At 47.1% G+C, this 25680-nt stretch overlaps 1 long non-coding RNA gene across 1 annotated transcript; it reads right to left on the bottom strand.

Moving 5' to 3' along the window:
* Window positions 1–375: 375 nt before the first annotated feature.
* On the bottom strand, window positions 376–1295 carry LOC139835296 (uncharacterized). Its single transcript, XR_011751086.1, has 2 exons — window positions 1040–1295; window positions 376–941 (listed from the first exon to the last, which is right to left on the bottom strand). It is a non-coding gene; the product is annotated as an uncharacterized lncRNA (long non-coding RNA).
* Between the last annotated feature and the right edge of the window lie 24385 nt (window positions 1296–25680).

Below are 25680 nucleotides of genomic sequence, written 5' to 3'. Positions count from 1 at the left end.
TGATGTCTCACTTCCGGTGCCGAGAGTGCGAATCGATGCCAAGACGATTGAAGCCATCGTCTACAACCGCGCTGCAAAGCCGCCGATCCAGCCCTCCGCAGATCCGTCGCTGATGAAGAACACCAAGACAGCGGCGGTTCCGACAGTGGTCATCGATGCCACGAACATTGAAGCCATCGCCGATAACATCGCTTCAACGTTTGATGGCGCAGATGACTACCCCTCAGCCGCCCGTCGTCCCGGCCTTTCTTGCCCATCGCTGCGCGACCGTGTTCGACGCCGCAAATTGGGATAAATTATTATAAATTCGAACTACTACCTCCGTCTCAAAAAAAGCTTCTTCACGTTCTTGATGTGTCCATGTACATCCGTATGTATGATTTGAATTCTATCCCAACTTGATTGGGAAGATATTGATATGTATTTGATCCGGAGGCTGGTACATGCTTTCACTTTTGGGATCCCTTGCTAAAATTATCGTGCACATTACTTAGCACAAGTAGGAAATTGTACACCGAAATACAGTGCTTAGAGCCACAACAAAATACAGTGGTTAGAGCCATCTACTGAATAACAATTCTATACTAAATCGTCTACCAGAACCACATAACTGCTAGGACAGGGATGACACCTAATAAAACTGCACAGATGAATCTACTTTTCTCCTCTCCCATCACTTTTAGTTCATGTTCTAGATTTTCTACCACTTGATCAAATACGGCAAGATCTGTCTCAACTCTCAACTTCTCCTTGCGAATAAGCTCTGAATTCTTCTTTTCTTCATCCACAATACGCTTCAGCTCGAATATCATCAGGTTTTTACGGGCCAATTCATCACCTAAATTGGCCACCTTCTCCTCCAAATCCATCCTCTGGCTACACCACTGGGTTGATTCATCTTGGTATGCAATGTACCATGGATCATCGGCTTGCCTGGCTAACTGTAACAATAATGGAAAAAAGAACAACTGAAATCACACCAACAGGCCATGGCGGAACTTCAAATTCAACGGTAGTACAGAGAGCTGAAGCTATATACCTGCACTTCCGACGAGGTAGGAGAAGTAGAACGTGGCCACGACATGATCGAATCCCCACCCTCGCCGGTGTACCCGCTACGACGAGACATTGAGGACTATTTCGTACCTGCAAACTCCAATAAATTACGGGAACCGAATCGATTAGGGGGCGGGGGAGGCAGAAGCGGAGGTCTACCAATTGGTGCGCGGAACAAATCCCGGTCGTCGTGGGCGGCGGATCTGCTTGCGGCGGACTTTCCTGCGGTGGGTACAATGCGTGCGGACAAAACAAGTGCTGGAGCCGTGGTTGACGTGCAGCGCCGCAGTTCGTCCGACGCTGCCGGGGGACAGAGCCGGCGGCGCGACGAGCGCCGGCGCGCCGCCGGCGATGGCTGCTCCGTCCGACGGTGGGGAACGAGCTGCCAGCGGTTCTCCGGTCTAGCTTAAGAATAATTAATTAGCGAACTTGTTGCTTCTCTCTATGATATTCTCTAAAGACATATATCAGAACGGCAAGATATGATTTTTTCTCTCTAAATAAATAGACGACCCCACTGGTCATTGGCTGCGGCAGCCCCACAGAGCGGCAATATATGAGTTTCTCTAAATAAATAGACGACCCCACTGGTCATTGGCTGCGGCAGCCCCACAGAGCGGCAATATATGTTTTTTCCTGAAAAATAGACTACCCCACTGGTCATTGGCTGCGGAGGCCCCACAGAGCGGCAATATATGAGTTTCTCTAAATAAATAGACGACCCCACTGGTCATTGGCTGCGGCAGCCCCACAGAGCGGCAATATATGTCTTTTCCTGAAAAATAGATGACCCCACTGGTCATTGGCTGCGGAGGCCCCACAGAGCGGCAATATATGAGTTTCCCTAAATAAATAGACGACCCCACTGGTCATTGGCTGCGGCAGCCCCACAGAGCGGCAATATATGTCTTTTACTGAAAAATATACGACCCCACTGGTCATTGGCTGCGGCAGCCCTATAGAGCGGCCCCATTTGTCATTGGCAGCACCGCGTATAAAATCATGAAATAAAACGGCCCACACATCAGCGATAGATGGATGGCTGCTCCGACGTGTCTCCTGACCCTACCCGTCAGCACGAGACGGTCAGGGAGGAGCTGCCCCTGTGCGGCCCCACCCGGTCAGACTAACGGTCAAGGCCTCTGACCTGACGGCTACCGGCCGTTCCAGCACTTGTGCGTGTTTCAAACTAGAGGAGGGGAAAACTGAGGAAAAACTAAGGGACTGGGGAAAACTGAGTACAACTAACGAACCAGGGGCATGAAACTAGAAATCCCTACTCGAAAACCCTAAACCACGTAAAATATGCAAACCAAATTAGAGACGTCTAACTTGTTTTTGCAGGGTTTGGTGATGTGATATGGCCATGATATGATGATGAATTTGTATGAGATGATCATTATTGTATTGTGGCAACTGACAGGAGCCTTATGGTTGTCTTTAATTTTCATGTTGAGTAGTATTTCAAAGTAGTTGTAATAGTTCCTACATGAGGTGAACAACCATGAAGACGGCGCCATGAACCTTGATGCTACGCCGACGATGATGGAGATCATGCCCGTTGATGATGGAGATCATGTCCGTGCTTTGGAGATGAACATCGAAGGCGCAAAGACAAAAGGGCCATATCATATCACATATGAACTGCATGTGATGTTAATCCTTTTATGCATCTTATTTTGCTTAGATCGCGACGGTAGCATTATAAGATGATCCCTCACATTAATATCAAGATAATAAAGTGTTCTTCCCTCGTATGCACCATTGCATTGTTCGTAGTTTTGAAGCATCTCGTGATGATCGGGTGTGATAAACTCAACATACAACGGGTGTAAGCCATGTTGCACACGCGGAATACTTGGGTTTGCTTGACGAGCCTAGCATGCACATACATGGCCTCGGGACAACGGAAACCGAAAGGTTGAACACGAGTCATATGGATGATATGATCAACATGTTGATGTTCACCATTGAAGCTACATCATCTCACGTGATGATCGGTTTTGGTGTAGTGGATTTGGATCGTGTACCACTTAACAACTATGAGGGATGTTGTATTAAGTGGGAGTTCATTAGTAATTAGATTAAAACATGAACTAATTATCATAAACATAGTCTGAGTAGTATTTTGAATTAATTTTGTAGTATTGGCATCCGTTTTCTACTATGCGCTAGTCTTGTTTTTGAGATAGAAATACTGTTAAAATCTGACAAGAAACTTTACGGATTGGTTCCGTATTGTTAAAGAATCAAGAATTGATTAAGTCATATTGCAAACTTTTAGTAAACCTCACATTGTTGATTCAAAGAGCTAAGGTTTCAATTAGTACCTAAAGTTATCTTGTCTCCGTCAAACTTGAAGTTCAAATTTGTTTGAAAAGTAAGGAGCTGAAAATTTAGTTTTCAGAAATAATCAAGGAATGAGATATATGTGATATCTAAGACCTTATTGCAAGATGATAGAATATATTTTGGTGAGACTACATAAACTCATAAGTTTTATGGGAATGTATGAAGGTTGAAGACGCCATGCGTCACAATCCTCCAACTATTGGGGCACTAACGATATTCGCATATCCATGAAGTTATCATCCTTAGTATGCACCGTTGCTAAGACTCGTCGTATCGAAGCATCACGTGATGATCGGGTGTTATAGATTCTACGTGTGCTTACAACGGGTGCAAGCCAGATTTGCACATGCGAATACTGAGGTTAAACTTTATGAGCCTAGCATGTACAGACATGGTCTCAAAAAGTTGTCATGAATTGATGGATAAAATTATGAGTGAAATTGTTCATCGTATTACAAAGTTACTAATAAGTGAAATCTAGAATACTTGTCATATGATGATCAACTTCAAAGTAAGAACCTCAAGGTTATTGGTATTTGACCAACAAACCTAGAAGTTATTGATGTTGAAGTGTTTTTCTGAATAATGAGGAAAGCTAAAAGAGAAATTGCAAAAGATATTTTGGCAAAAAGAAAAGACTAGAAAGTCTAGCTCACGTGTATATAAATGATATACATGTTATGGTTGTATTCCTAGTTAAGTCACACAATGAAATTCTTGGGTATTAGTACCATATTGGTTGGTATGAAGTGTCATACAAAACAACGCAATACAAGAATACAATGGCCTAAGTGACTGACAAGGAATATGATAGGAATGCACGTCTGGAACAAAATAAAGTGTTATTGTGTTCATCGTTGGCATTCTATCTAGCCCTTAGAATTTATAATAAAGAACTTAATAATTGTTATTTTGCTCTGGTCAAATGAAAACAATGAGTTGTTCAAATTATGACATTACTCCATGTACGATGGATAAGTTATTATAAATCTTAATGGTGAAACACACATATATAAAACTGACGCTAAAATGCCATAAGGCAAATGATTTGAATTCCACTTATTTGTGGAACCGCCATTTAGGTCATGTTAGAAAGGAACGCATGAAGGAACTCCATGCAAATGGATTTTTGGAGTCATTTGATTTTTGAATCATTTGGCGCTTGCAAATCTTTTCTAAAGAGAATGATTAAAATACCGTTCATAGGCCAAAAGTTGAACGGGCAACTAACTTAGTGGAAAAATACATGATGATGTATGTGGTTCACTGGGCATAGTTGTGTGCGGGAGATTCTTCTACTTCATGAAAACTTTCAACAATGAATTGAGTATATATATGTGCATATATTCAATAAGGAAGAAGTTTGAAACATTTGAATGGATTCAAATAAATTTGAGCATGAAGTGGAAATCATCGTAATAGAAAAGTCAAATATCTATGATTGGATCATGGTGGAAATATTTGAATTACGAGTTTTAGCAAACATCTAAGAGAGTTATGAAATTGTTCTACAACTCACATTTCTTGGAGTATCATAATGATGATATAGTATCCCAGATATGTATCCAAACCTTGTTGGATTAATGATGAGATAAAATATTATGACGCCATTATATTTTTGTGGATTATGCTTTAGTGACTACCGCTTTTACACTAAATAGAGCATCATCATGATCCGTTGAAATGACACCATACGAGTTATGGCATGGGTATAAACCTTAATAGTCCTTTCTTTAAATTTTGGTCTAAGAGTTTTTCAACCAAAATCGGATGAATGTCTTTGTTGGTTATCCCAGAGATTTAATTGGGAATTCTTCCCACGAGACAAAGACAAATGTGTTTGTCAATGTTTCTTATTTCCAAGAAATTGTTTATAGTGAAGTATTTGAGTGGGAGGGCAATATAATTTGATAACCTGAGCATAATGATCAGAGTAGCGCAGCATCGGAATTGGTTTCGGAAGCGGCCACGACGATCATGGCTCCCATGACTACAAAGTGTTTTAGCCATGGAGATCGAAGTACATATTGAACCTTGTAGGTATGGTTTAATTTGTGATCAAATAAATGATTTGTGGACAAAGGATTGATTTTGAACAATGATAAACCAACTACAAACAAAGAAGTTATGATGGGCCCTGACTCCGTTAAAATGGCTATACGCCATGAAATCCAAGATAGATGAATATTTTTTGAAAGTAAATGGATCTATGAAATTGATGGACTTGGATGAAATATCCTTGAAGAAAGCTTGACTTGTCGAAAAATTGTTTACGACAAAGTTCAAAGAGTTGACTACGATAAGATTAGATCTTCCATAGCAATGCTTATAGTCTATGTGGATTATTCTAGTAGTCACTACATATTTCTTTTATGAGATATGCTAGTAGGATGGCAAAATACACTACTTAACAGAAGTATGTATACAAGATACAACCAATTGTTTTGCTAGTCCGTAGAATACTAGATAGGTATACGAACTTCAATTGGATGAAGTGAGTATTACGGAGTTGGAATCTTCACCAGATGAAATAGTCAAAGAGTTTTTGATTTCATCAGAAACGATGAAGAGGCTTGCATTTGCAAGAAATTAAGTGGGAGTGTTGAGACATATTTATAATACTTTATGTAGATGACATATAGTTGGTTATAAATGATGTAATTATATACTTGATTAAAAGGTTTCATTGAGAAATTAACTTCAATGAAAGGATATGGACTGAAACAAATTTAGTGTCAAGATCTATGAAGATAGATTGAAACACATAAATAAGTTTAAGTCAAAGTACATAGAATAGATATTGAAATAGTTCAATATAGAAATATTAAGAAAATATTCTTGTCATGTTAAAGTTTTAACAAGACTTGAGTGTATCTGACACTCAATGAGTAAAAACACATGAGTGATTATAGATCACGAATAATATGTACACAATCAGATATCATGTGCTATAAAGTGTTATGAGCATATACCAGAATGATTCATATGATGATCATTGGACGACAGTAAGAATATCCTTGAGTACTTTAGAAGAACTAAGGATATATATATATATATATATATATATTTGTATGAAGAAATGACAAACAAATCGCTGTAAGGTGTTACACCGATATTGGTTTTGTCACATATAAAATATAATTTCAATCTCAAATTAGACTAAGTGTTGTTTAAAAGGTAGCACAATGAGCTAGAAGTTGTCTATGCTAGATTTAGAAGAGTTCTAAATATTGTGACGGATTCTACAAAAGAAGGCAGAGTATGTCATTGTTTTGACAATGACAAAGGATGTTCTTTGAGAACTTGGTGTAGTTCCAACAGAGTCAGAACTTTGAAGCTATATTGTGTGTGACAATATTAGTGACATATTTCAGACCGCGGAATTAAGGTTCCACCAGAAGACCAAACATATTTAAATGCCGACTCATTTGGAAATGAGTGATGCGTTGAGACGCAAATGAATTACAAAGTACATACGTTTCTGAGCGTGTCAGATCCGTTGACTGAAACCTCTCCCGTAAGCAATACATGATAAAGCACCAGAAGGCCAAGGTGTTATATCTTTACAAATGTAAACTAGATTATTGACTTTAGTGCAAGTGGGAGACTGAAGGAGATATGCCCTAGAGGCAATAATAAAGTGGTTATTATTTATATCTTTATGTTTATGATAAATGTTTATATATCATGCTATAATTGTATTAACCGAAACATTAGTACATGTGTGATATGTAGACAAACAAAGAGTCCCTAGTATGCCTCTTAACTAGCTTGTTGATTAATGGATGATTAGTTTCATAATCATGAACATTGGATGTTATTAATGACAAGGTTATATCATTGTATGAATGATGTAATGGACACACCCATTTAAGTGTAGCATAAGATCTCGTCATTAAGTTATTTGCTATAAGCTTTCGATACATAGTTACCTAGTCCTTATGACCATGAGATCATGTAAATCACTTATACCGGAAAGGTACTTTGATTACACCAAACGCCACTGCGTAAATGGGTGGTTATAAAGGTGGGATTAAGTATCCGAAAGTATGAGTTGAGGCATATGGATCAACAGTGGGATTTGTCCATCCCGATGACGGATAGATATACTCTGGGCCCTCTCGGTGAAATGTCGTCTAATGTCTTGCAAGCATATGAATAAGTTCATAAGAGACCACATATCACGGTACGAGTAAAGAGTACTTGTCAGGAGACGAGGTTGAACAAGGTATAGAGTGATACCGAAGATCAAACCTCGGACAAGTAAAATATCGCGTGACAAAGGGAATTGGTATCGTATATGAATGGTTCATTCGATCACTGAAGTCATCGTTGAATATGTGGGAGCCATTATGGATCTCCAGATCCCGCTATTGGTTATTGGTCGGAGTGAGTACTCAACCATGTCCGCATAGTTCGCGAACCGTAGGGTGACACACTTAAGGTTTGATGTTGAAATGGTAGAACTTGAATATGGAATGGAGTTCGAATATTTGTTCGGAGTCCCGAATGAGATCCCGGACATCACGAGGAGTTCCGGAATGGTCCGGAGAATAAGATTCATATATAGGAAGTCATTTTATGTGAATTAAAATGATCCGGAAGGTTCTACGGAAGGTTCTAGAAGGTTCTAGAAAAGTCCGGAAGAAATAAGGATGGAAGGTGGAGTCCCAGAGGGACTCCACCCACCTTGGCCGGCCAACCTAAGGGAGGAGGAGTCCCAAGTGGACTCCCCACCATGGTGGCCGGCCACCCCACCAAGGAAAGGGGGGAGTCCCACTCCCCCTAGGTTTGGACACTTGGAAGGTTTTTGTTGGGGTCTTATTCGGACACTTTGACCTAAACCTTGGGGCTTCCACCTATATAAAGAGGGGGAGAGAGGGGCTGGCCGGCCACTCAAGCCACCACCATGGCCGCACCCCTCAAGGGTGCCCTAGCCGGCGCCCCCTCTCCCCAAACCCTAGCCCCTCTCCTCCACCTCTCCCGCAACGCTTAGCGAAGCTCCGCCGGAGTTCTCCATCGCCACCGCCACCACGCCGTCGTGCTGCCGGATTCAAGGAGGAGCTACTACTTCCGCTGCCCGCTGGAACGGGGAGAAGGACGTCGTCTTCATCAACACCGAACGTGTGACCGAGTACGGAGGTGCTGCCCGACTGTGGCACCGTGATCAAGATCTTCTACGCGCTTTTGCAAGCGGCAAGTGATTGTCTACCGCAGCAATAAGAGCCTACTCTTATAGGCTTTGGAAATCTTCAAGGGTTAGTCTTGATCATCCCCTCGTTGCTTCCGTCTGCTAGATTGCATCTTGGCTTGGATTGCGTTCTCACGGTAGGAAATTTTTGTTTTCTATGCAACGTTTTCCTACAGTGACTCCTCGTCCTATGACTCCCCCCTCTCTCCTCGGTGAATCTCACCTCACCGGAGTACCGTCGATCATGCAACGACACCAATTAAAATAGAAAACGCTACATTTCTACCTGGGGATCACATCGATCGCGTCGATCGTGTCATCATTCCTTCCTGGTGCGCTACACATCTCGAAGACCAAACTTGCGGGACCCTGCACTCTGCCTTATCTCCTCCAACCTCCTCTGATCATCTTCCTCCCTCAAAATCTGCTTACTTCCCCCGAGCGAATTCCACCTGTACTCGTCCTAGTGCCTCCACCGGCGCACGTCACACCCAGTCTAGGGATCCCTCGGTAACGCACCATGCCTCTGTCGTCGCTGCTCCTCCGCCTCCCATGACCATGATGCTCCTCCGCCGCCTCCCATGACCATGATGCTCCTTTGCTGCCTCCCACAACCCATATTGTTGCTTAGTTGCAACCACTCCTTCGCCATGCCCCACGGCCCCGTGAATCTTCTCACCCGTCGTACCTACAACCACGGATTGGTGATCGTCGTTCTAGACCTCCACCCACCGACACACATGCAGGGACGTGTTGCTCCCCCACTGATGCATGAGTGGTTCTGCTACTTGCTGGCGCGTGTGCATGCACGGGATTGTTTTTCCTCCTCCACCGGTGCGCCTATAGACATGGCATTAGTGGTGCCAAGCATGGGGATTGGTTCCTTCGCTGATAGGCTGCATACTGACACCGGCAGGGGCCAGAAGCCCGGGCGCCGCGAGCAGCAGAGAGCGGAACCAGCTAAAGTGGAACCACGTATAAGTGCAGCAGGCATGGGAGGGGAAGATTTGCATCACAAGAATAAAAACAATGTTGTAATCGTTCTTTGGATTTCACCATAGGAAGAATTTCTTATTACAAATGCTATGTGGGTCTGCATCATAGGAAGAGTTTTTTGTTACATTCGCTCTGCAGTTTTGTTGCAATAAATTTTTTTTGCTACCAGGTTTGCTTTTTTGCTACCAGATCTCAATCTAGAGATGGGGTGGGACAGAGACTAAGAGATAGGGCTCCTCGTGATGGTTACGCTTGTCCTCCCGGGTTCGCCATCGCAGAACGTACTACTTTAGGGAGACATGGATAGCCAAAATCATCGAGGCTTTCGACAACTCTTATTTATACCCACGTTTAGATTGTGCGGATTGCCACAAGGCAGTTCATTTTGGATGGCCTCTTTTTTACTGATTGTTTAATGTCGATTTATGGACTTGACAGGTACAATTAAGTGATGTGTGCGTCTAAACTCTAAGGGTGGAGGAGAGGGGCGGGGGGGGGGGGAGGCCTCAGCCTCCTCTTCTTCGAGAGTTTGGACACATATATTGATATGTCAGGCGCGAGTCGCCTTCCTCGGGCCAGGGCGCGGCCCTATCGCCGGGGACCTCGATGGAGGCGCCTGGCCTCGGCTCGACGGCATTATGACAGACGATGAGGCAGTGGTGAGCCATGCCGGTGGCGGAGGGAGGGGTAGGGCGGGATGCTGGGGAAACCCTAGGTCCCCTTCTCCTCGCCTCTCGGTGGCTGGCGGTGGAGCGCTAGCGTTCGCCTGCGGCGGTGCCCAAGCGTGTGCGGTGTCTTCGGACTACGCGATCTGCTTGGTGTCTCCGGCGGCAACCATGGCCAGCCTGTGATGGTCGCCGGCATGGGGGCCTGACCTGAATAAAGGCGACGGTCCTAGGGTCTCTCTTGGACGAAGATGAAGACATGCCGAAGGCTTACACTTCATGATCTGGCCGGAGTGTTGAGTTTTGGAATGTGCCTCCAGCGAATGTAACAGTGCTTCTATTGCCTGGATTTTGCTGGATCGGTAGTATTCAGTCATGCGCACACATGCTTTTAATCCGACCGTTTGGTTCTGAAGGGAGCTGCGCGAAGCTTTTTTCTGTGTTGACACCAAGTGACAACTGATCCATGGTGAAGTCAGAAGAAGATAATATCATGAAGGCCGGATTGGAGGACTAGCTAATGGAGGTTCAAGTCTTTGCGCTGTTGAGGAGCTTGCTTGATGTTCCGGACTTCGCAGCAGTGGTATGAAAGTGGGGGCGGCAACACATGTGAAGTTCGGAGTCTTACCTTTCAGGGTGAAAGCCCAATGTCTGGCCTTAACTGGTTTTGTCTGGCAATGTCCTTGTTGAAGGCATTATTTTCAGAGCGGAGACTATCTCCGGGGTGAAAACCTAAGATCTTCGATCGCGTGACGACGGCGCTGGTGCACTGTTCCCTTCTTGGATGAGTAGCTTTTGACGAGTCTGGGTTTCAGGTATTGTCTTGGTGGTGGATGTATTACTGTTCCCAGTGTTGGGATACTGTAGCGGGATTTTCATTTCTTAGTTTTCTTTTTCTCTTTTTTGGTTGTGTGCAACCGTAATGTTTTTAGGGTATTGTGTTGTTGCAGAGGCTGGATGTAATTGATATCCTTTGATATTAATATATTATCTTTATTGAAAAATCGAAAAACGTATGTACACTCATTTCTTTGAATGCATGTACACTCTACCACTATAAGGACCTCCAAGAGACTTACTCCAAAAAACTGATATGGCTGGCCTTTAGATCATCTAAGTCACCACAAGCGACTCGTTGTCGATGGAAACATCGTCTCTCACTAAATAATATTTTGCTATTATGAGATACCAAAATATTAAATTCGATTTTGATCCTAGTTGACTAGGATGCCACTGCCCATCTAAGAGCATCCCCAGCCGTTGGGGCTCCCCAGGCCTAAATTCGACGCTATTTAGCGCCGGATGGATGTATTTTTTAGGTCTGGGGAGGCCCATTTTCCCAGCGGCGAGCCCATGGTCGCCTTCTGACGTGCACCCACCACGTGCATAGCGACGGTGCAGCCGCCGGGAAGGGCAACCGTCGGAGTGCCCTCGACGCACCGCGTAGTGGTCTGGGGAGGCCAAACGCCTCGTTGGGAACGGTCGAAGTGGCTTCGACGCGAGAACCGCCGTAATGTAGCACGAACTCCGTGAAAGAGCAACCGCCGCTCTGTTTGTCGAGAGACATATACGGTTTTCGACGGCCGACGCCATTCATCTATTCTCTCCTCACCATCCTATGTCAACCATGAGCGATCTCTCTTGGCCATCAGACACCGACAGCGAGGGGAAGCTGCCTGGATGGCGCCATTGGTGGGATCGAGCTGCATCGTCCAGCAGTGACGATTCCCCGCCGCCGGCCAGCGAGGACGAATGGGATGACGACGAGGAGGAGGACGAAGAGGCCGAGGAGCAAGCCGAGGAAGAGGAGGAGGAGGAGGAGGTTGAGGATGCGGCGGCCCGGGCGAAGGCGAAGGCGCAGCCGGCGACCACCTTCGACAACCAGTAGGACTCAACTTCCTCCGACGAGGAGGTGACGAGCCGGAAGCGTCGCCGCCACGACGATGAGGCGGGGCCATCTAGGAAGAAGAAGTAGTTTAACTTTGTTTTAAAGTTTTTATATGTAGTTTTTTATGTTTATTCGAATTATATATAATTTGTCTATGTTGCACCACTTGAGTTTGTTCAAAGCTTTCGTTCGACGAGGGTATTGCCGTGGAATTAAAAATTCCCCCCGAAACGATATCATCTTCAGAGCTAGGACATTGTAAAGCTGACAACTTGAAATGAGAAGCAATAGGAGTAGTAACTGACTTTGCATAATGCATATTAAAACGATGAAGAACTTTCTCAATGTACTTTTCCTGACTAAGAAACAACAAACTAGACTTTCTGTCCCTTTTAATTTCCATGCTCGCTTCGCTCGGCCCAAGCCTACCGGCGACGGGCCTCGCTCCGCTCGTCAAAAGTTAGCCTCTTCTTGGAATTTGGATCACAATATGACAAACTCCACCTTGAGACAAATTCCTTGTAGCATGAACTTCAACAATCACCTGAATCAACAAAGAAAACACTTGCTGGCGCCAATAGCCACTTGGGCTAAACAGTTATACCAACCAAGCTTGAGCAAAGCTCAAACTTGGACACAGGGATAGGCTTAGTCATCATATCAGCAGGATTATCATGAGTACTAATCTTGCATACCTTCACTTTACCTTTTGCAACCACATCTCTGATTGCGTGGTACTTAATATCAATGTGCTTTGTCCTCTCATGGAACATCTGATCTTTAGTAAGATAAATAGCACTTTGACTGTCACTGAAACTCTTAATGCAAGAATTATCTCCACAAAGCTCACCATATAAACCTTTCAGCCAAACAGCCTCTTTACCTGCCTCAGCAATAGCCATGTACTCAGCCTCAGTAGTAGATTGTGCAACAACATCCTGCAAAGTAGCCTTCCAGCTAACAGCACATCCACCAACAGTAAACACATAACCTGTGAGGGACCTTTTATTATCCAAATCGCCAGCATAATCTGAATCCACATATCCGGCGAGCCCCTCACCAATCCTGCCAAACCTCAAGCAAGCTTTTAATGTGCCACGAAGGTACCTGAAAATCCACTGAACAACTTTCCAATGTTCTTTACCAGGATAAGCCATGTATCGACTGACCAAACTCATAGCATATGACAGATCAGGACGTGAACAAACCATGGCATACATCAAGGAACCAACAGCACTAGAATAGGGAACTCGAGACATGTACTCAATATCATCTTCAGAGCTAGGACATTGCAAAGCTGACAACTTGAAATGAGAAGCAATAGGAGTAGTAACTGACTTTGCATCATGCATATTAAAACGATGAAGAACTTTCTCAATGTACTTTTCCTGACTAAGAAACAACAAACTAGACTTTCTGTCCCTTTTAATTTCCATGCATAGTATTTTCTTAGCAGGACCAAGATCCTTCATCTCAAACTCACTACTTAATTGATTCTTTAAAATAGTGATCTCTTTCATGCTCTTGGCAGCAATCAACATATCATCAACATATAGCAGCAAATAAATAGGTGATCCATTAACAAACTTGATATACACACAACTATCATACTGAGATCTCTCAAAACCATGTGTAAGCATAAATGAATCAAACCTTTTATACCAGCATCGTCGTGGCGATTTTCAGACCATAAAGGGACCTCTTTAATTTGCAAACAAGATCCTCCTTACCAGGCACAACATAACCTTCAGGTTGGTCCATATATATTTCCTCCTCCAACTCACCATGCAGAAAAGCAGTCTTTACATCTAGCTGCTCAAGCTCAAGATCATGCATAGCAACAATACCAAAGAAAGCACGAATAGAAATATGCTTCACAACCGGGGAGAATACATCATTATAATCAACACCTGGAATTTGACTGAAACCTTTTGCTACTAACCTTGCCTTAAACCGTGGAGGCTCATTAGGAGACAAACCTTCCTTTCTTTTAAATATCCACTTGCAGCGGACAACCTTCTTTTGTTTAGGCAAGTGCACAACATCCCATGTGCTATTTTTCTCAAGCGACTGCATCTCTTCTTGCATCGCACCTACCCACTTCTCTTTATCAACCGAAGCAATGGCTTCAGTGTATGTAGCTGGTTCAGTATCATGCTCCACCTGTTCAGCACAACTCAAAGCATAATCAACAATATCACATTCTTGAATTAATCGGGTAGGAGGTGCAATATTTCTCTTAGGGCAGTCAGTAGCAATAGGCCGTCCTTGTCGCTGAACAATAGGTGGTGACGGTGGAACATCATTATCATCATTGTTGGTTTCAGGAACCACATTTTCATTCTCCTTTGCGTGCTCCACCTGCACGCCAATTCTGTGCTGCTCATCATTAGAAACATCAGGAGAATCAATAGCATCAGAAATATCAGTAGACGGACTATCATTAAACATAACCGCCTCATTAAAAACGACATTCCTGCTCAACACAATTTTCTTAGTTTCAGGATTCCATAATCTATATGCCTTAACTCCTGAACCATAACCAAGGAAGATGCACTTAACAGCCCTTGGCTCCAACTTTCCATTATCAATATGAGCGTAAGCAGTGCAACCAAAAACTCTCAAATCTGAATAATCAGCAGGCGAACCAGACCATACCTCAATTGGAGTTTTCTTATCAAGTGGAACAGAAGGTGACCTGTTGATGAGATAACATGTGGTGGAGGCTGCTTCAGCCCAAAAACTTCTATGCATCTTTGCATTAGACAACATGCAGCGAGCCCTCGAAATAATGGTCCTGTTCATGCGTTCAGCCACGCCATTCTGTTGAGGGGTGTACGGAATGGTATGATGTCTTTACCATCCCATCATTGCTGCAAAACTCATCAAATTCATTTGAACAAAATTCCATACCATTGTCAGTACGGAGTATCTTAACCTTCTTTTCAGTTTGGGTTTCTACCATAACTTTCCACTTCTTAAAAGCATTAAAAACATCAGATTTATGTTTCAGGAAATATGGCCACACTTTCCTTGAGTAATCATCAATAATAGTAAGCATGTAATTAGCACCACCATTAGAAGTTCTACGGGACGGACCCCAAACATCAGCGTGTACATAATCTAAAATGCCTTTGGTGGTATGAACGGAAGCATTAAATTTTACTCTTTTATGCTTACCAAAGATGCAGTGCTCACAAAACTCAAGCTTACCTAAATCGCAGCCATCAATTAGCTCTCTCTTTGCCAATTCTGACATGCCAAGCTCACTCATATGTCCAAGACGCTTATGCCAAAGGTTAGTCTTACTAGATTCATCAGAACTAACAGCAGCAGCAATACCAGGCAAAGTGCTACCTCTAAGGACATATAATTTCGCAGAATTCATATCACCAATCATAATAATGAGAGAACCTGATGATACCTTCAAAAGTTTGTTCCCACCTTTGTACTTGTACCCGTCACAATCAAGGGTACTCAAAGAGATCAAATTCCTCGCCAGGGAGGGTATGTGTTTCACTCCTGTCAACGTGCGTGTCATGCCATCATGGGTCTTGATCTGAACAGAACCAATGCCAACAATGCTGCACTGGTTGTCATTCCCCACACGCACAAAATCTCCACTCTGCACAGACTCATAAGAACTGAAGCAATCTTTGTTACAGCAAATATGAAACGAAAATGCAGTATCTAGAATCCATTCATCATCACGTGAAACACATGCAGCCAAGACAGCTAAGCAATCTCCATCAGAACTATCACTACCATCATTACCAGCAACAACAGCAGCCTCACCGTTACCGGTGACAACGACAGCCTTACCATTACCATCATTATTTTTCGGTTGGTAAGTTCCGTTCCTTTTCTCCTTGTTCTACAGCTTCCAACAATCATCAATACTGTGGTTAGATTTCTTACAATACCTACAGAACTTGTCACGTCCTTTGGACTTTGAGCGACCTCTATCGCCCTTGCTCTTATCTCTGTTGTTGTGGTAGTAGTTATCTCGCTTCTCAGGCCTACCACGGACCTCTAATGCCTCCGCCTTGGAGGACGAACTTTCAGCCTGCACCATAGATTTCATTTTCTCCTTTTGTTGGAGAGCATCATAAACTTCCGCGAGAGTTAGTTTGTCGCGGCTCAATAATATGGTGTCACGAAAATTACTGAAAGAATTAGGCAGCGAGCATAAAAGAAGAAGACCTAAATCCTCATCCTCATACTTAACTTCTATAGACTGCAAATCAGAAACAATCTCTTTCCAGGAAGATAGGTGATTTATTACCGAACCTCCCTCTTGCAACTTATGCGAGAACAGCTTCATCTTCACGTGCAATCTGCCCGTGAGATCCTTGGACAAACAGATCTCCTCTAGTTTGACCCATAACTCGGCGGTGGTTTTCTCCTGCAGCACTTCCTGCAGAATATTATTGGACAGATGGAGTTGAATCAACGATAAAGCCTTACGGTCTTTCCGCTTCTCCGCATCGGTCCAGGTATCCTTCGCTTTCTCGCCGAAAGCATCGATCGCTTCATCCAGATCTGAAGATTGGGCGAGAATCGCCCTCATCTTCACTTGCCACAAAGCAAATCTCGTGGTGTAGTCCAGCTGCGGTAGATCGAACTTCAGTGACGACATCTCGTAAACCCTAGATCCAAAGAACACGGGCTCTGATACCACTTGTTATAATCGAGATGCACAATAAACGAAGAACGAAAAGTAAAACACTGCAGGGGACACGAGATTTTAACGTGGAAAGCCCTTGCAACACACAAGGGAAAAACCACGGGCGCCAGCCAGCAAAACTTCACTATTTCGGTGGTGTTTACAAACGCCGTGGGTGTACAATGATGCGACAAAACCCTAGCGGCGGCTTACAGGGAATATATATAGACGGTGGCAACGATCCGTACCGCGGCTTCTTGAAATTTGGATCACAATATAACAGTCCGTTCCGTGGAAAAGGTCGTGGCCAACCGGAAGGTCGTCAGGTTATTCCTGGCGTTCATGGCTCATGATCTCACGAAAGAATACACGCAGGATCATAAGCTTGGCTATGGAAGACGTTTCATGGCACTCTTCGATGAATGCCCCGGTGCGTCTGCTGCTCTCAAGGGTCTAGATATACAGTGTGCGAGGTTTAGCGGATCTGACATCTCTAACGTCCTCAAGACATGCAACATGTTGGAAGACCTATCCCTAGAGAGGTGTGACTCCGGGGTTCGATCAGTGCTATAAGTTGAGCACCCACAGCTCATTGTGCTCAAGATTATTCGTTGTGACTTTGAGAAGGTCGAGCTCAGTTGGCTTCCATGTCTCGAAGAGCTGACCTGCACCTACTGGATACCTTCAAAAGATGAATACCCGTTGTCATTCGGTCACGTACCGCAGATTTGGAAGCTTACCCTAAGTAATCAGGGCCCGACATTGCACAAAACCTTTGTTCTAAGTGAGCTACTTGGTAATACAGCACTCGATGTACTAGTTATGGATTTCATGTGTCGACGGGTGAGTACTAACAATGCTACGTTTATAGTCAAATGTTTATTTTCATAACTTTGGACAACTTGCCGAGCTAGCTTGCTCACTTCGATCATATGCTGCAGATTTGGATTCAACCCGAAGTCCCAAAGTTATTGGCTTCTTCATTCCAGCATATGAATGTTGTTCGTCTGAGGCTAGGTGAGAGGAGAGAGGAGAGGAGAGCGCCGCCACCACCGTTGCCGGGCCGCCGCCACCACCGTCGCCGGCCCGCCGCCACGGCGCCAGTCGCCAGAGCCAAGATCGCCGGGGCCATGGACTTGACCGCTTCCCATCCGCCGGGTTTCTCGCGCCGCTGGGAGCCGGAGGGCAGCGCGTCCTTCTCGGCATCGCCTCGCCGTGGAGAGCATGTGTCTGGCCTCGACATCTCTTCCGCGTCCTCGGATGGGAGCGTGGCTGTGCCGCACGCGGAGAGGAGGGAGGTGCAGCAGCCGGAGGAGAGAGGAAAGGTGCAGGACAGGCTCGGCTGGGAGCAGCCGCCGCCTTTGAAGAAGACCATGTGGAGGCGCAGAGTTGAGGCTCGAAACGCGGCGGGGCCGCCGGGATGGGGCGCCCCGGCGCTGGAGCTTGATGGCCTGTGCTTCAGATGTTTCGAGCATGGGCACAGGAAGTGGGAGTGCACAAATGCGGAGGTCTGCCTGAGGTGCTGGAAGAAGGGCCATCCGGCCAAGGGCTGCACCAGGCCGCGAAGCCCTACGTCGGAGGACGAGCTGCGGAATCGGGCGCTCGCCAAGTTTGCCCGTAGGAGGTCGCCGGTGCGCGCGTGGGTGGAGCGGCCTGCTGGGAGAGGTGCGGTCGCCCCGGAGGCGCGGCCAGTGGGGAGAGGTGAGGTGCCCCAGGGTCCACCGCTGCGACAGGCATCACCTCCACTGCCGCCACCGCCGCCTCTTCCCCCGGTGGTGTCCAGGCTGCCCCCAATGGAGGAGTGGCCGCCGATCTCTGTGGAGCCGGTCCATGCGGAGGCGCACGCTACGCGCGAGGAGGAGATGTTGGAGGAGCCGCCGCTTTGTGTGGTCAGGAGGACCGTCGCCATGGGAGACCTGGAGCAGCGGCTCTAGTTCACTATGGTGGCGTCGGTGGGCGGACGGCGACCGGCGGTGATGTGTGAGCAGGTGTTCGCGGCGTTGAAGTGGAGAGGGGTGTCGGAGTCTGCCATGTCCGTGCACGTGTTCTCACCGGAGGACTTCCTCGTGGTGTTTGCTTCGGAGGAGCTGAGGAACCATGTCGCATCGAGGCCGCCGGTGCTGGTGGCCGGGGCGCCGTTGAGCTGCCGGCCGTGGAACCGCCAGGCCCAGGCGGTGCTCGTGCCGATGAAGCAGAGAGTGTCCCTAGTTCTGGAGGGCATCCCTCCGCATGCTTGGGACTTGGCGACCGTCGAGGACCTGTTGGGCAGGAGCTGCGCTGTCGAAGAGGTGGCGCCGGAGACCAAGGCGAGGACGGACCTGGCGCTGTTCAAGCTCACTGCTTGGACGTCACAGATCGAGGCCATCCCTGTGGCCAGGACCCTTGCGGTGCCGGAGCCGGTTTCAGGAGGAGGAGGTGCGCTGCGCTCGGCGGCGGATGCGGTGCGTGACGGTGTGCGGTCGGCGTCGCAGCGGCTCAAGACTCTGCAGTACAAGGTGCTCGTGCATATCGTGCGTATCGAGGAGGAGGCATCGCCGGACGTGGACGCGGAGACGGGAGCGGGTGCCGATGGCCCCGGGGGCGCTCAGGGCAGGGGCCCGAGAGGAGGGCCTGGTGGAGGAGGAGACGGAGACCGCCGGCGCTCCAGAGACCTGGCCTGGAGAAGGGGCATGCTGGATCACCGGCGAGGGCCTGGTGGAGTCACGGCAAGAGTGCACGGCGGAGTTGGGATCCGGCGGGAGGTTGGTGACGATGACGTGGCCTCCCCTGCACCGCATGCCTAGGGTCTGCCATGCATGGAGAGCCCGGTCCCATGGGTGGCTGTGGCTGCTTTGGACAGTCAAAAAGCTACGGCGGTGGCTGCCAAAGCTGGAGTGGGCCAAGGGGTGAGAGAGGAGGGTGCAGCCCGGATCCGACCGTTGGCGTCGGATGGGGACGGTGAGAGATGCGCTGGGCTGGCACAGCCTTTGACCACAGCCATGCAGCCTCTGGACGGTGAGCTGTTGGAGCTGGAAGAGGACAAAGGGCTACAGGAGTCTGCAGCAGGGGTGGGGCCCAAAGCGGACAAGGTGGAGAGAGTGGTGTGGCCGGATGCGGAGGACTCCCTGCCATTTGCTGAGGCTGATCCCGAGGACCGTGGCAGGACCGAGGAAGTGGGGTCGAAGGGGGTGTGCGACAGCCCTATGTCGGCTGTGTCTCCGACGCCTTCGTGCGTGGGGTCCAACGTAGGGGGCCAAGAAGTCCAGAGCGTGGAAGAGCAGCAGCAGGGCTTGGGCCAATCAGTGCTGGGTAAAGAAAACAAGGAGGAGGAGTTCTTTGCTGTTTCAGTGTCAATTTCAGACAGGCCACACACCCAGGCCTAGCTGGGATCCATTGGGAAGGAGCTGTGTTTATCTGAGGAGGAGTTGGGCTCGGAGGGCTCTCCGTGTCAATCTTACACAGGGCCTAACAGTGCCATGCAGATGGTTCCTAGGGAGGAGGCTCCAAGGAGTGTGAGGGAGGTGGAGCCGGTTCAGGAGCTGCCGGACAGTGAGAGGCTACAGCAGGAGAGACTCGAGATGGCGCGCGTCAAGAGCTTCTGTGCGTCCATTCTGAAGACGCTCGCTCCCCCGCTATTGCATGAGGTGGAGAGAGCAACTAAGCTGAGGGCGGAGGCGGAGCCTTTCACGCCCAAGAGGGTGACCAGGAGAACCATTGCGGCCGGTGCCACGACACAGGGCAAAAAGGCTTCGGCGGCTGAGAGTGTGCTACTCAAGGTGCTTGGGATCTGTCCGGAGAATCTATCGGTTTGCGAGGAGGACTTGGTGCGTTTCAGAGGGATTTTCGATTCGCCGATTGGGGACCCCCACCTCCGTGTGTTGGCGTCCATCTTCGGGAAGGAGCTACCTTCGAGCTTCGCGACACAGGAGTACTGCCGGGTGGCGGTGGCAGGGCACTGACGTGCTCGTAGAGTGGAGTTAGAATAGCCTATCTTATGGATGCCTACTTAGAGTTATTGTGCTGGAACGTGCGAGGTCTTAACGATCCAGCCAAGAGGAGTGCCGTACGGGAGTTCGTAGCGACCATGAGAGTTAGCATAGTGTGTTTGCAGGAGACTAAATTGGATGTAATCGATGACTTTATTGTTATGCAATGCTTAGGGCCATCTTTTGATGGTTATGTCTATGTGCCGGTGGATGATACTCGAGGGGGTATTTTGCTTGCTTGGGACACTTCGGTCCTGGAGGTGGATAGGGTTAGCCTTGACCCACATGCGATAACAGGAGAAGTCATTCCACGCGATAATAATCGGTGGTGGCTAACCACTGTCTACGGGCCGCAATCCAATGAGGATAAGCTCGGCTTCATGAGACAGATGGCGGAGAGGAGAGCCTTGTGTCCAGGGCCATGGCTGGTGTTGGGGGATTTTAATATGATCTTGCATGCGGAAGATAAGAATATTGATAGGCTGGACCGGAACATGATGGCGAGATTCCGACAGTTCGTGCAGGAGCATGAGTTGAAGGACTTATACCTTCATGGGAGGATGTACACTTGGAGTAACGAGAGAGAGAGCCCCACTCTTACACGCATAGACCGTGCCTTGGCCTCAGTGGATTGGGATCTGCTACACCCTGAGGCTTTCTTGCAAGCGATGTCGTCCTCAGTGTCAGACCATGCCCCTATTCATCTTGGGCTGAGTGCGGCATTTCGGCCCAAGCGGAGGTTCAAATTTGAGGCTTTTTGGCTCAAACTGGAGGGTTTTGAGGAGGCTCTTAAGGAGGCTTGGAGATGCGACCCTAGGATGTGGACCCTTTTAAGCGGCTGGATGCTCTATTCCGCAATTCGGCGGAGTTCTTGCAGTCTTGGGGACAGAGGAGGGTTGGGAATGTCAAACTAAAGATCGCCATGGCGAACACTCTGATCCTAAGGTTTGATGTGGCACAAGAGACTAGAGAGTTATCCCCGGCGGAGGCGTGGTTGAGGAAGATGCTTGAGCAATCGGTCCTTGGGTTGGCATCCCTTGAGCGGACGATTGCCAGGCAAAGATCCCGTTTGAGATGGCTTCAGGAGGGGGACGCCAACTCTAAGCTGTTTCATGCGGTAGCGAATGGGAGAAGGACGAAGAACTTCATTGCGGTGGTTAGAGTGGGTGATACGCTAGTCACGGATCAAGAGAGGAAGAACGAGGTTTTTACGGAGGCTTACATGGAGCTTTTGGGAGCCATCCAAAATAGAGAGCATGGCATTGAGCTGGAGGCCTTGGACATTCCCACCAAGGACCTACATGAGCTAGAGCGCCTCTTTTCTGAGGAGGAAGTATGGAGTACCATCAGGGAGTTGCCTGCGGACAGAGCGCCGGGGCCGGATGGTTTCACTGGCGCTTTCTACCAGAGGGCTTGGCCCGTGATTAAACGGGACATTATGGCCGGCATTCTTAAACTCGGAGTGGGGGATGGGAGAGGTTTTGGAAGATTAAACCGAGCGCTGATTACCTTGATTCCTAAGAGACAGGATGCGATGGAGATCAAGGACTACAGACCAATTAGTCTGGTCCATAGTTTCTCTAAGCTATTCTCCAAGTTGTTGGCGAATAGTCTTAGAGGGAGATTGGGGGAGCTTGTAAGTATGAACCAATCCGCGTTTGTCAAAAAGAGGAGTTTGCATGATAACTTGTGCTAGTGAGGCAGGTGGCCAGGAAAATAAACACCACCAGAAACACCGGAGTCCTCCTTAAGCTTGATCTAGCTAGAGCTTTTGATTCCCTCTCATGGAGCTTCCTGTTTGAGGTTTTGAGGAAAATGGGGTTTGGAGTGATCTTCCTTAAGTGGATAGCGGTACTCCTGTACACAGCAAATACGAGAGTAATGGTAAATGGAGTACCGGGAGAGCGCATTGTGCATGGGAGAGGTCTGAGACAGGGGGACCCTACCTCGCCGATGCTGTTTGTGGTCGCCATGGAGGTTTTGTCGGCAGTCATAAAAAAGGCGGTGGAGGGGGACATGTTCTCCAACTTGGCGGGTATCTCGCCGCTACAGAGGATATCCATATATGCGGATGATGTTGTTCTTTTCTTTCGACCAGAGAGGTGGGAGTTGTGGGCAACAAAGCACATTCTACAAATCTTTGGAGAGGCATCGGGGCTTAAGGTCAATTTCAGGAAGACCACGGCGACGCTCATTAGAGGGAGCAGGGAGCAAGAAGAGGAGATCACTGCGATCCTGGGATGTGAGCTGGCCAAGTTTCCCATTAAATACCTAGGGCTGCAGCTAGCCCTACCACAAAGGCGGAGTGGCAACCTCTTCTAGATCAAGTTATCAAATGCGTGCCGGCGCGGCAAAGAGGGTTAATTAAGAAAGAGGGGAGGCTGATCCTAATCAACTCGGTGGTATCGGCGAGGGCGGTACACCAGTTGGTAGTTGCGGAGGCACCACTGTGGTTACTGGAGGAGATTAATAGATGGATGCGAGCCTTCTTTTGGGCGGGCAAGGATACAGTAAACGGGGGCCAGTGTTTAGTGACTTGGGAGAATATTTGCAAACCCAAGAAGGTGGGAGGGTTAGGCATAAAGTGCCTAAGGCTTCAGGGTCTGGCCTTGCGTGTGAGATGGCATTGGCTGAGACGGACGGATCCCGACAGGCCTTGGAATGGGTTGCCGGGGCTGCATGACAAGGAGGCAGAAGAGGTTTTCAGTAGTTTGGCGAGCTTTAGTATCGGGGATGGCCACAAAACACTTTTTTGGCGAGATCGGTGGATTAATGGGTTCACGGCAGAGGAGTTGGCTCTGGAAGTGTCTGCAAAAGTCCAAACGAGGCGTAAAAATACCAGGACAGTTGCGGAGGCCATGGATAACAACCAGTGGCTCAATGACATAGGAGAGGAGCTCACCGTTGGGGGAGGAGCCCAGTGCATTAGGCTATGGGAGGCGGTGGAGACGGTACAAACCGACGCCACTAGGCCGGACCTCATCCGATGGAAGGGTTCGAGCACTGGGGACTACTCCTCCAAGTCCACATATGACATGCTATGCATGGGGAGCACGAGCTGGAGTATGAGCTCACCGGTATGGAAGTCCTTTGCCCCGGCAAAATGAAAAATCTTCGCATGGCTTGCGTTGCAATACAGGATATGGACATCGGATCGGAGAGTGAGGCATGGCCTTCAGGAGCACCCAGACCCATGTTATACATGCCTGCAGGACGAAGATAAGGTGGATCACATACTCACCCAGTGCCCGTACGCGAGACAGGTATGGTTCGAGGTGCTACGCAGCGCTCACTTGAACATACAGGAGCCGGACCGGGACTCCAGCCTGGAGATTTGGTGGTTGACGGCTAGGAAGAGAGTGAGGAAGACGGATAGGAGGAGGTTTGATTCCATGGTCATTATCACGGCATGGACATTATGGAAGCAGAGGAATGCGAGGGTGTTCGGGAATGTGCGGGAACAGAAAGACCCTTTACAGACGCTGGTGGCCATCAGAGAGGAGTTCCAGATGTGGGAGTTAGCCAGGAGAGGAGGGAGTTTACAGATAGCGCGAGAGTAGGCTTAAGAGAAGAGAGAGCGAGTGGAGAAAAGTGTGAGTGGGTGTAGGCACTGATGTCTGTATCAGTTGCCCTTCTTGTAATGTATGTTTCTACTTCTATAAAGATAAGGCACGCTTTCGCGCGTGCTCTCGAAAAAAAAAATGTTGTTCGTCTACATCGCATTCACGACGATTGCGACCTCACTTGGACTATGTTTTTCTTACAAGCCGAATACCGCTTAAGGAAATGTACATCGAGGTATCTTTTGAACTTTCAATTGTATATATCCGGCAGAGGTATTCTGATATTTTTACCGTTGAAAATGTATGTTTGCTTGTTCATTTCGCACGCAATAATAGAATGAGTTTACCTGTTCTTGAATGGAAGCATTGTAAAGATTTCAGCTTTTCTGTTTTTTATTTTCTTTCGGATGATCGAGCAATGTTTTACAACCCAAAATTTATTGACGTTGGTGATGTGAAGTGTGTAAGTGGATTACACTAGCCTTTTTCCATCAGTTCGTACTTGGGTTGCTTTGGCTAATGCACGAAACTTGACAGTTAGAACTTATTTGGTTTAAAGGAATTTATGAGGAATTTTAGAGGATTCCGTTCCTTAGGAATATTTCCTATGGCGCTTCTTTAGTACATAAAATTTGAAACCATGGATTTTTTTTCCTATGGCCTACGGTGCATGCAATTTCACACATATTTTTTTCTTAGGTCTAACAGTATTTAAAATTCTACTTATTCTATAATAACTATGGACAACACACCATTAATCCTTCCGAAAACTTCCTATGTTCTTTCTGCAACACAACCAAACAACGTCTATTGCAAAATCATGTGTATTAAATTTTTTACACGATTCAACGAACCATGACATGCTTGTTAGAACTAATCTAGTTATTAGCTCTAAGTTATATATAGCCAAGTTGTATCACTAATAGTTGCAGCAGTATCTGATCACATAGTACATATAGACAAGTTGATAGTGAGTTAATTTAGGAATTAGTGCATGTGAAGAGATGGGGTCTCTGTGCAGTAAGTGTTAGTTGCCAGGTTATATTTTAGTCTGTTGAGGCTAGTCATAGCGGATACTAGTATCATTCTGTAGGATAACGTTGCATAGAAAACAAAAATTTTCCTACCGCGAACACGAAATCCAAGCCAAGATGCAATCTAGAAGATGGTAGCAACGAGGGGATTATCGAGTCTCACCCTTGAAGAGATTCCAAAGCCTACAAGAGGAGGCTCTTGTTGCTGCGGTAGACGTTCACTTGCCGCTTGCAAAAGCGCGTAGAAGATCTTGATCACGATCGGTTCCGGCGCCACGAACGGGCAGCACCTCCGTACTCGGTC

This window comes from Lolium perenne, chromosome 2 (genome assembly GCF_019359855.2).
Source record: "Lolium perenne isolate Kyuss_39 chromosome 2, Kyuss_2.0, whole genome shotgun sequence".
In the NCBI taxonomy this organism is placed as follows: Eukaryota; Viridiplantae; Streptophyta; class Magnoliopsida; order Poales; family Poaceae; genus Lolium; species Lolium perenne.
Note: the sequence above shows the minus strand (reverse complement) of the source record. Positions and strands in the feature narration are given on the sequence as shown.